The sequence below is a fragment of the Heptranchias perlo genome, chromosome 6, assembly GCF_035084215.1.
Source record: "Heptranchias perlo isolate sHepPer1 chromosome 6, sHepPer1.hap1, whole genome shotgun sequence".
Lineage (NCBI taxonomy): Eukaryota > Metazoa > Chordata > Chondrichthyes > Hexanchiformes > Hexanchidae > Heptranchias > Heptranchias perlo.
The window spans coordinates 83,266,411-83,279,053 of NC_090330.1; the positions used below are offsets into that span (position 1 = coordinate 83,266,411).

At 49.0% G+C, this 12,643-nt stretch overlaps 1 protein-coding gene across 2 annotated transcripts in view; it reads left to right on the plus strand.

The window, feature by feature from the left end:
• uggt2 (UDP-glucose glycoprotein glucosyltransferase 2) overlaps window positions 1-12,643 on the plus strand; it is a 685,376-nt gene that overhangs the window by 300,303 nt on the left and 372,430 nt on the right. The window lies entirely within an intron of this gene.

Here is a 12,643-nt window from a genome sequence, read left to right on the forward strand (position 1 = left end):
CAAAAAAGCCCCAATATTAGCGGGAAGGTGGGATGGCAGCCGGGGTCGGGGGGTGGTGGGGGTGCGATTGGGCATGTAGTAAAGCCGCATGAACCAAACTTATCGTTTCCGACGCAATTGCACGTTGATTGATAGTGGTTAACGTCCTCTCCGGGTTTCACGCCCGGCAGCCAACCTGATTGATAGGCTGGCTGCCATCAGGAGCTGCAACGCGAGGGGAGGGCCAGAAAGAGAGAGAGCGAGACGTCATCCGGCACTGGACTGGAAGACCGGGGGTGGGGGGGGAGAGAGGAAAATTTGGGGGGGGGGGCAGAGAGGGGAAGATCGGGGGGGGGGTGAGATCGGTGGAAGATCGGGAGGGTGAGATCGGGGGGTTGAGATCGGGAGGGTGAAGAGGGGGACATCGGAGCGGGAGACATCGGACATCAGAGCAGGTTTCAAAGGTAGGTGCATTTAGTGTCTTCACTTCATTGCATGTTTTTTATTTAATTTATTTTGTTTCTTGTTCCCCGATCCGGCCCTTCACGCCTGGTTCTTGTTCCCTGATCTGGTTTCACCAGGCGTGAATCAGAAGCGGTGGGCAAGCCGCCCAGGTAAGTTAAAAAATCTTTCCAATCCCTTTATCTGTCACAGGTAAAGTGGGTTAAGTACCTCAATGAGGTACATTTGGCTCTTTAACTGTCATCCCGCTGGCTTTAATTGCCGGCAGGACTTCCGGTTTCAGGTCGCCCGCGCGCACACAGGTGGGTCCCTGGGAAACTCGGAAGCCGGTGGGTTGGAGCTGGCTTCCGAACCCGAATGGAATTTGCGCGATTTTCGGAGCCCCAACGCACCCACATTTGCCTCCTAAAATCACCACCAAAGTTATGCTAGAACTATATAAAACATTGATTATGCCACAGCTTGAGTGCTGCATACAGTTCTGGTCACCACATTATAGGAAAGATGTGGTTGCACTAGAGAGGGTACAAAGGAGATTTATGAGGATGTTGCCAGGGCTGGAGAATTTTAGCTATGAGAAAAGATTGGATAGGCTGGGGTTGTTTTCTTTGGAACAAAGGAGGCTGAGGGGAGATTTAATTGAGGTATATAAAATTATGATGGGACTAGATAGAGTGGTTAGGGAGGACCTATTTCCCATAGTAGAGCAGTTTAGTGATCAGGGGTCATAGATTTAAAGTAATTGGTGGAGAGCTGAGGAGAATTTTTTTTACCCAGCGGGTGGTGGGGGTCTGGAACTCACTGCCTGAAAGGGTGGTAGAGGCTGAAACCCTCAATTCATTTAAAAAGTACTTGGATGTGCACTTGAAGTGCCGTAACCTACAGGGCTACGGACCAAGTGCTGGAAAGTGGGATTCAGCTGGGTAGCTCTTTTTTGGCCAGCATGGCCACAATGGGCTGAATTGGCTGAATGGCCTCCTTCTGTGCCGTAACTTTCTATGATTCTATTATTCTAAAAGAATTATTCAACATGTCTGTCATTTCCTTATTTTCATTTGCAATATTACCTTCATCTGTTTTTAAAGGGCTCACATTACCCTTGACTGCCCTTTTTCTTCTAATATAATTGTAAAAACATTTTGTGTTAATCTTGATATCCCTCGTAAATTTCTTTTTGTATTCCCATTTTCAGCTCTTACTATCTTTTTGTCTTCTTTTGCTGTTCTTTACATCTCTCCAAGTCCCATGGAGCTACACTATTCTTTGCACTTTTGTACGCTCTTTCCTTTAGTTTTATGTGATATCTTACCTCTTTTGTCAACTATAGCTGCTTTATTTGGTAAGTAGAGCTCTTGCCCCTTAAGGGTATGTACTGGTCCTGTATTAAGTTAAATTATTTTTTTTGAACACCTCCCACTGTTCACCCTTAGTTTTATCCAATAGCAGCTTTGTCGTCAGTCACTGTCTCATCCCGTTAAAGTTAGCCTTGCCAGCACGGATTTGTTAAAGGCAAATCATGTTTAACTAACTTGATTGAGTTTTCTGATGAGGTAACAGAGAGGGTTGATGAGATGTTGTGCATATGGACTTTCAAAAGGCTTTTGATTAAGTGCCACATAATAGGCTTGTCATCAAAGTTGAAGCCCATGGAATAAAAGAGGCAGTGGCAGCATGGATAAGAAATTGGCAAAGAGACAGGAAACCGAGTGCAGTGGTAAACTGTTGTTTTTCGGACTGAAGGGAGGTGTACAGTGGTGTTCCCCAGGGTTCGGTGCTAGGACCATTGCTTTTCTTGATATACATTAATGACTTGGACTTGGGCGTACAGGGCACAATTTCAAAATTTGCAGATGACACAAAACTTGGAAGGGTAGTGAACAGTGAGGAGGAAAGTGATAGACTTCAAGAGGACATAGATAGGCTGGTGGCATGGGCGGACATGTGGCAGATGAAATTCAATGCAGAAAAGTGTGAAGTGATACACTTTGGTAGGTAGAACGAGGAGAGGCAATATAAACTAAAGGGTACAATTCTAAAAGGGGTGCAGGAAAAGAGGTATCTGGGGGTATATCTGCACAAATTGTTGAAGGTGACAAGGCAGGTTGAGAAAGCGGTTAAGAAAGCATATGGGATCCTAGGCTTAGAGTACAAAAGCAAGGAGGTAATGATGAACCTTTATAAAACACTGGTTCGGCCACAACTGGAGTATTATGTCCAGTTCTGGGCTTTAGGTAGGATGTGAAGGCCTTAGAGAGGGTGCAGAAGAGAATTACTAGAATGATTCCAGGGACGAGGGGCTTCAGTTATATGGGTAGACTGGAGAAGCTGGGATTGTTCTCCTTAGAGCAGAGAAGATTGACAGGAGATTTGATAGAGGTGTTCAAAATCATGAAGGTTCTAGACAGAGTAGATAGAGAGAAAATGTTCGCATTGGTGGAAGGGTCAAGAACCAGAAGGCAAAGATTTAAGGTGATTGGCAAAAGAACCAAAGGCGACCTGAGGAAAAGCTTTTTTACTCAGCGAGTGGTTAGGATCTGGAATGCACTGCCTGAGGAGGTGGTAGAGGCAGATTCAATCGTGGCTTTCAAAAGATAACTGGATAAGTACTTGGAGGGAAAAAATTTGCAGGGCTACGGGGATAGGGCGGGGGAGTGGGGCTAGCTAGATTGCTCTTGCAGAGAGCCAGCACAGACTCGATGGGCCGAATGTAACCATCCTATGGGCTCGATTTTAAAAGGGCAGCGGGGGCGGGGGGGTGTCAATAGGCGCACGGCAAACCCAAATATTGAAAACTTACCGTTCCCCAGGCGATCACGACTTAATTGGAGCCCCTTAACCTTGTTTCCGGGTTTGCCGTCCGAAAGCTACGCAGTGGGCGGACTGCGCACCTGCATGACAGGCTGTCAGCTGCAGAGTCGACATTTAAAGGGCCATTGCTCCAATGGATTTTGCTGGAGCAAAGAGCAAGAAGACTCAATGGAGCAGCACAGGGGCAAGGCTGCTTCAAGATTCAGCGATGCCTCACTTCAGGTGCTACTGGCCGGGGTGAGGAGGAGGAGGAAACACCCTGCCTCTGCCACCAAGAAGGCCTGGCTTGAGATGGCAGAGGAGGTCACCAGCAGTAGCAACATCTGCCGCACATGGGTCGTGAAGGAAGCGTTTCAATGACCTAACTAGTTCAGCAAAAGTGAGTACACTTACTGACTCTCCTGCATTTCGTGTTGTACATCAGCACCGCCCTCTTCCCCCGCCCCTGCACCCCCCCCAAACTCATTCTCCACTGCCAAAACTACTCCATCACATCACTCCTCATGCCCACTTAAGGCTCATCCTCAACTTACCTGCACTTTCTGAGCACTTCCTCTCCTTCCCATTTGTGACCCCACCACGACCACTCACCCCAGTCCTGATCCAATGTGATGTCTCTGTCTCATACTCACCCTCTGATGCACCTCTTTCAGGATCAGCCTCACCCAAAGCAATGCATTCATCAGTTGGCCACTTCACAGTAACTCACTCACATGTCTGTACTTTCTCCCCTTCTAGGAGAGGAGAGCGCAAAATGCACTCGAGAAGGCGAGGACTGAAGGGGAGCCATAACAAATAGTGGCCCTCACAGAGGTGAAGGTGGAGGCCCTGGAGATCAGCCACACCCTCGAGTGCCTGTCCGTCGGGGACGCCAAGACTGGCGCCCCACAAACGTCTGATGACACAACTTTAACGTTCATCACACACAACATGAATTGATGTTAACAATGCTTGGCATGTTGAACATCTCAGTATGCTCATTGCAACATGACACATCTGGGATGATGCTTAATATTGCCTTCTGTTCTCTTTCAGGTGGTTCAACGACCGCAGTGATGGGAGAGGGTGATTCCTCAGAGGAGCTCCCGGCCTCTGAGGGTGCACCGTCACATCTTAGCGAGCCATCCACCAGCGCAGATATTCACACCTCGGTGGGTCCTAGTAGTCTGTTAGTTGGGTTGGCACCTGGTGTGTCACCACACACAAGTGAGCACGAGCAGACACTGGTGGCAGGGGCAGCTGTGGAGAGTCCGCGTCGGTGGGTGCACTCTCCTCTGCAAGCTCTGCTCAGCCGGACGCAGATGCTGAACCCCGGAGGCCATCCTTTAAAAGGAGAATGATCGAGGGACAGCAGCACATTTGCGAGGTGCTGGAACAGGTGCCACGCGGACTCTCCATAGTAGCGCAGAGGATGGAGGAGTCCAACTCCTGCATGAGTGGAATGGTGGCACAGGTATGTGAGGGAATCTCTGAGATAGTGTCACAGGGACATGAGGGAATCTCCGAGATAGTGTCGCAGGAAACTGCGGAAATGTCTGCAATGGAGAGAAGGCTAGCCTCTGTTGAGCTTCAAGCACGGCTCACAAATGAGTCCATTCAGGCCCGGATGATGGTCGTTCGAACTCACGGTGAACAAAATTCTGCTGCCTTAAACAGGCAGACAGGAACTGGGCTTACAAGGCGTCACACGTGTCCTCCAAATTGTTCTCCAGCAGGGTGGTAGGAGTGATGTGGGCCTGGTCCAAGAGAAGATGGTGAAAGGGGATATGGAAGTGGGGACGCCACTCACAGCATTCCCACGTCTCTCCCATTGCCCCCCTCTCAACTAGTATCCACAATGCTGCCTCTTCTCCAAGTGGCTGAGCCTGCCCCTGCACAGGCTCCAAAACCCAGAGGGCGTAGGCCGAAAGCATCTAAGCAGTCTGGCCATGGACATGAGCAACCTACCACTACCTCTGCTGCAGGGGATGCACCACGTAGAAGCGGTAGGAAGAGAAAAGCTAAGGATTTCTGATCACGAAGGGTGACTCAAGGGTGTGTGACAGACTGTCATGTTTTTCATTTATATTTGCTTTTTGTTAAAGTCACATAAAATGTTGTCATTCTCACCACTACTGCTACGTCTTGCCCATTCTTGACTGTCTTTTGTGATAGTGCCCTTTCATGTGCTTCATCATTAATGGTGACACTTGATGACACCCAGTGAGTGGCTTTACATTGGGTGGATGTGCAGTTGCAGGACTGTTTGGTGCTGGTTGGGGGAGAGGGGCTGATGTTGGCACTGCTCTTTCCAGGTACTATGAGGCCTGGACTATTCTCACTTTGTGATCTTATGAGAACGGTTCACGTATAAGTGACTCCCTGGCCTCAAAAGCAGCTGCTGCTCTCCCCATGGGGTCGTCGTGGTCGTCATCCTCCTCCTCCTCCTCCTCCTGCTCCTGCTCTTCCTCAATGTGGATGGCAGATGTGGATGGTGGATGAGGGGATGGGGCCTCATCAACCGGTACCCCTCTCTGTTCTGTTCCACCATGTTGTGCAGGACAAAACACACTACTGTAATGCGACCTACTCTTGCTGGTGCGTATTGAAGCGCTCCCCCAGAACGATCGAGGCAATGAAATCGCATCTTCAGCAGTCGCATACTCAATTATAGACCTGGTGGCGATGCGGCTGTTGTTGTATCGACACTGTTGCTCGCTGATGGGGTTCCTCAGAGGTGTCATGAGCCACCTGTGCAGGGGGTGTCCCTTGTCCCTGAAGTGCCAGCCCTTAAGGGTGTTCTGTGCATGGAAGAGGCCCGGGATGCTGGAGTCCCTCAGAATGAACGAATCGTGGCAGCTGCCAGGGTATCTGGCACACACGTGAAGAAATCTTTTGCGGTGGTCACAAACGAGCTGAGCGTTGATGGAGTGATACCCCTTTCTGTTATGAACAGTCCTGGCTCGTGTGGAGGTGCTCGTATTGCTATATGGGTGCAATCGATTGCACCCTGTACACATGGGAAGCCAACCACAGCATGGAATCCCACTGCCCTCTCCGTCTGGCTGAGGTGGTCCATGCGGAAGTTGACGTATTGCGAGGCTCTGCAAAACAAACCATCGGTGACATGCCTTATGCGCTTGTGGGCAGACGACTGAGAGACCCCGGTGATGTCACCGGTGGCACCCTGGAATGACCCAGAGGTGAGGAAGTAGAGGGCAGTGGTCACTTTAACTGCGATGGGTAATGAGGTGCCTCCAGGCCCAGCCGGGAGTAGCTCAGCATGAAGGAGGCAGCAGATCTCTGCGACCACCTGGTGACTAATTCTTGGCCTCCGTGTGCACTGCTCCTCAGAGAGGCCCAGGAAGCTGAGCCTTGGTCAGTAGACCCTCTGACGAGGGTGGTGCCTCCTGCGATGTTGCTCTCTCTGTTGTTCCTCTCTGTGCTCTTGTGCAGGTGCCTGTGGCGCAGCACTGTGTTGTGGAGCTGCAAGTGTCGGAAGTGCATGCCGTGCCTGACGAGAATGGTGATGTTCTCGTCCTCGGATGTACTGGTGAAAGCAGCCATCGTGCCCCCCCCATCCTGATGGTGTCAGTTTGAGGGGGTCCGAAAAGTTGGTAAATATATGTAAACAGAACAATTCTGAGCGGAAACCAAGAATTTTCAGTCTAAGCACAAAGATCTCCCAGCCAAAAGTTAGTCTGAGAGAACTGAGTGCCTTGCTGCAATAACTCACCTTTTATCCCCATCTGTCAAACAGGGATTTAAATGTCCAAGTAGCTGCTGGCTGAAACACGACTCATTCCCCATGGCGCGTTTCACACAGCATGGGAAACACACCGAGGCAGTGCTGAAATCACTTGCCTTCACTCTTAATTAGATTTATGAACATTTCAAGTATTTAAGTATTTGAACACCTTGTTTAAATATTGTCCTGCCAGCTTTAATTGGAGGCGTAATTTCCGGGTTCGGGAGCGCCGTGCGCACCCAGATGACTCTGGGTCATGCGCATTCTTAGGCGTGTTGAAGCTGGGATTTCTGCCCTTTTCTGGAAAACCCGATTTTCTTCGCCCCAACGCACCCGCAGTTCTGTTTTAAAATCAAGCCCTACGATTCTATACCAAAATCTAGAATCATAGTAACTGTGTTACATTTCTCCTTTTCAAACCTAACACTGAATTCGATCATATTATGATCACTGTTAGATAAATGTTCTCTTACTATTAGATTATTAACTAAGTTTGGCTCATTACTCATTACTAAATCTAGTATGGCCTGCCCTCTTGTTGGTTCTAGCACATATTGCTCCAAAAAACTAAATAGCCATTTACTTATTTTGGATGGGGGGTGGGGGGGGGGGGAGTGGAGAAACAAAAATACATGAAAGTCTGAAAGGAGATACAAGCCTGGGAGGCACAAGCAGAGTTACTTGATGAATTTGCACACCTGGCACAGAGCTTCATTTGCCAGGAGTGCATATCGAGAATTCAAGTGTCTGCTCACTAAATCTGTGGGGAGCATGTTTCCAAGTTCCTGATGTGTGCTCCTGATGGGTGAAGCTCCATGCTGGGAATATGTAAAATTAACCTTAAGATTTCTTTTCATGGGGAGAGGTGCATTTTTTTGTCATTTAAATAAATAGCAAGTGACTTTTGCTTAATTTAATTGAAAACTGCTCTCATATTTGTCATTTTTGGAATGAATTGTTTTTATATTTTAAATCTTCTTTCTTCCAATAACAGAAATAATTAAAAGTCCTAATTATTTTTTTTTAATTGTCTAATAGCAAATAAGAGATTCAAACCCAGGCTTATTGGCCATAGGATCATTCCAGTCAAGTCTATAGGCAGCACAGTGCTCCCCTTTCCCAGCACCCAGAAGCAGTCCACCCCTTGTGGACCCAGTCCAGAGGCACTTTACTTCATTTAACACCCCACCAAATCATAGTAACACTCTCTTTCTCCCTTTAATCCATCTAGTTCTGACATTCTTTGTCAAGACCCAGTTCATTTTACACTTTTCTTTCTCTCCATCCTTCAATTAATGCTTAAACACCCCTTCTTTCCCTTTTCTCTCCTGATCAATTAATACTGGTACTCCTCTGTTCCTGACCTCTCCTCTTTCCCTCCTCTCCCTCTCCATTGCTGCCTCCTGCTTCTCTTCTCCCGCTCCTGTAAAGTGGTGCTTCCACTCCCCGCACCCCCACCACCGCCGACTCCCTCCTCCCCCAAAGAGATGCTCCCGGCTTCTCCCCTTTCTCTCTTCCTCTTCCCTTGCAAAGAGTTGCTTTTGAGTTCTCCCTTCTCTCTCTCTTCTCCTCCTGAGAATTCCCACCCACAGTGTGCAATGACTTCAGTCACTACAGCAGGAGTAGCAGCGGGTAGGAGCTATGGCTGTGGCCTGGTCTGTGCTGATTTTCCTCAGCAAACACGGACAGTGCCTTCCTGAAACACTGTCTGCGACAAACTTGGATGATTAACATGTATGTAGGTCTCTTAGAGATATTGTCGTCAAAGTTGAAGCCCATGGAATAAAGGAGGCAGTGGCAGCATGGATACGAAATTGGCTAAATAATAGGAAACAGAGAGTATTGGTGAACGGTTATTTTTCAGACAGGAGGGAGGTGTACAGTGGTGTTCCCCATGGTTGGTACTAGGACCACTGCTTTTCTTGATATATATTAATGACGTGGACTTGGGTGTACAGGGCACAATTTCGAAATTTGCAGATGACACAAAACTTGAAAGGGTAGTGAATAGAGGATAGTGATAGACTTCAGGAGGACATAAACAGGCTGGTGGAATGGGTGGACATGTGGTTGATGAAATTCAATGCAGAAAAGTGTGAAGTGATATATTTTGGTAGGAAGAACGAGGAGAGGCAATATAAACTAAAGGGTACAATTCTAAAAGGGGTGCAGGAACAGAGAGATCGGTGGGGTATATGTGCACAAATCGCTGAAGGTGGCAGGGCAGGTTGAGAAAGCGGTTAAGAAAGCATATGGGATCCTAGGCTTCATAAATAAATTGTAAACAATTTTACAACACCAAGTTATAGTCCAGCAATTTTATTTGAAATAAAGGCATAGAGTACAAAAGCAAGGAGGTTACGATGAACCTTTATAAAACGCTGGTTCGACCACAACTGGAATATTGGGCTCTATTTTAGCACCCGCTATCAGGTGCGTTCCTGGCGGGGGGGCTCCGAAAATCGGGGAATCCCGGAGCGGGTTGGGAGCCCGGCTCCAACCCGCCCACTTCCGGGTTCCCCACAGACGCGCCGATGTGCGCGGGCAGCCCCCGCATGTGGAACTCCCGCAGGCAATTAAAGCCAGTGGGGTGCCACTTGAGAGTATTTACCCTGCTATTTCAGGTCATTAACAGACCTGATTAAGGGAATATGTCAGGAGGGGTGGGATTTTAGAAACAACTGGGACTGTTTCCCGTACTGGGGGAAACACTCCTAGTTGAAATGGATGTGTTGCAGCTATCAACCTGTGGCAGCTGCAAAGGTCCATTTGACAGGTGGAGGTGGTGGGGGGGGGGGGGGTGGAGAGACCCTCACTTATTGCAGGAGGCCATTCTGTCACCACCACCCTCCTCCTGACAAGAAAATTCACCAACTTCCACACTTACCCCGGGGTCCAGAGACATGTACCTACCTTGCAGACCCCCTCAGATGTACTTCTTCCGGATGGGGACCGCCGTAGCTGCAGTCATGACCTCCTCGGAGGGCGAACAGCATCACCAGCCTCGCCGGCCAAACCGTCCACCTCTGACACGTGGAGCTCCACAACAGAGTGCTGTGACACATCCACCTGCACAGCAGGAGGGAGGGCAACTGCTGAGAGAGATGCTTCGCAGGGGGCACTACCCTCGCCACAGGGTCTACAGACCGAGGCTCAGCTTCCTGGACCTCTCTGAGCAGCAGTGCACACGGAGGCTCAGAGTCACTCGACATGTAGTTGTGGACATCTGCAGCCTCCTTCATGCCGAGCTGCTCCTGGCTGGCCCGAGCACCATCTTCTTACCTGTCACTGTCAAAGTCACCACTGCCCTCAACAACTTCTCCTCCGCATCCTTCCAGAGTGCCACCGGGGACATCGCCCTGCAAATACACCTACACCCACTCTGCAGTGACACAATGGGTGGCATCAGGTGTGGGTCTTCATTGTGATCCTCAGGAAAGGACATTATTGCACAAACCAGACAAGATTCGCAAAGACCTGGCAGTAGTGGTGCCAATATAATATGTGATGTGAGTTGATCAGAAATTAAATATAAGTAAAAACCATGACAAACCCTCAAACACCCTTGTGCATCCCCTTCATGCTCACAACACGTTTGCCTTACGCTTCCTACTGCACATATGTGATGCATGCCCTGTGGCTGCAGCACAGGTAGTGGCAGGTTGAGTGAGGCTGACTGTGAAAGAGATGCATGAGAGGGTGAGTATGAGATAGAGCCATGAGATTGTATGAGGATTGGGTTGAGTGGCAGTGGCGGGATGAGTACTGGCGAGGTGAGTAAGTGCAGGTAAGGTGAGGATGAGCTTTGAGTGGGTGTGAGGGGTGATGTGACAGAGTAGTGTTGGCAGTGCAGAAGGAGATGTGGGGTGGGGGCGGTCATGTGGCAGACGGAGTGTAGGGGAATGAGTAAGTGTACTCACTTTGGCTGACCTATTTAGGTCATTGCAGTGCTTCCTGCACTGTATGCAGGTGGGCGATATGTTGGTGGTGCAAGTGACCTCCTCTGCCACCTCGAGCCAGGCCTTCCTGGTGGCAGAGGCAGGCCGCTTCCTCCCGCCCGCCGGGGGGAAGATCTCTGTCCTCCCCCACCTCCTCACCCCATCTAATGATACCTGGAGTGAGGCATCATTAAACCTGGGAGCAGCCTCCCCCCTGGGCTGCTCCATGCTGTATTTTTTCCTATTTGTTGCAGCATCGGTCAGTGGAGGACTGCCCCTTTAAATAGAGCTCCTCCAGCTGACAGACCTTACTGCGCATGCACAGTCCGCCCGACGCGCAGATCAGCAGTGGGGAGCCCGGAAGAACAGGTAAGTGGATCCAATAAGGCTGCGATCGCGCTCGGGGCAGACTGATTTCGCCGGGCGCATTACCCACGCGCCCAATAGCCCCTCCGCCCCCAACCACCCAGCCCTGGCAATATCGAGCCCATTGTGTCCAGTTCTGGGCACCGCATTTTAGGAAGGATGTGAAGGCCCTATGGAGGGTGTAGAAGAGATTTACTCGGATGATTCCAGGGATGAGGGACTTCGGTTATGTCCATAGACTGGAGAAGCTGAGGTTGTTCTCCTAAGAGCAGAGAAGGCTGAGAAGCGATTTGATAGAGTTATTCAAAATCATGTAGGGTCTGGACAGAGTAGATGGAGAGAAACTGTTCCCATTGGCAGAGGGGTCAAGAATTAGAGGAGGTGATTGGCAAAAGTACCAAAGGCGACATGAGGAAAAACCTTTTTACACAGCGAGTGGTTAGGATCTGGAATGCACTGCCTAAGTGGGTGGTGGAGGTAGATTCAATCGTGGTTTTCAAAAGGGAATTGGATAAGTACTTTAAGAGAAAAAAATTGCAGGGATAATGCGGGGGAGTGGGACTAGCTGGATTGCTCTTGCAGAGAGCCGGCTTGGACTCGACAGGCCGAATGGCCTCCTTCCGTGCTCTAACCATTCTATGATTCTTTGCGAAAGCCTGGTATAACCTGCAAATCAGGATTATGTCTCTGCAAGTCCTATGTCTCAGTGTAATTCATGAATGTCCCCCGGGTCTCGTTTCCCTCAGAATATTTTCACTTTCTCCTGCTACTCTTCTCTTGCTTTCTACTCCAGGTGAGCACTTTCACAGTCATCCTGCACAAATCCCATCACTTTTTTATACTATTTCTGGTTGATTTGAAAGCAATTGAAATGGATAGACATTTTTATGCAAGACTGTGGTTTATAGAGTAATTAAAAGGAAGAAAGAAAGAAAAAACTTGCATTTATATAGCGCCTTTCATGACATCCCAAAGTGCTATGCAGCCAATGAAATACTTCTGAAGTGTAGTCACTGTTGTACTGTAGGAAATATGGCAGCCAATTTGGAAATTTCTGCACAGCAAGGTCCCACAAACAGCAATGAAATTAATGACCAGTACATTTGTTTTCAGTGATGGTTGAGGGATAACTATTAGCCAGGACACTGGGGAGAACTCCCCTTCTCTTCTACAAATAATGGTGTGGGAAATTTTGCACCCACCTGACAGGGCAAACTCTGTTTAATGCCTCATCCGAATGACATCACCTCTCCCTGCAGCTCTCCCTCAGTGCTGCATTGAATTGTCAGCCTGGATTATGTGCTCAATCTCTGGAGTGGAGTTTGAACCCACAACCTTCTGACTGAGAGGCAAGAGTGCTACC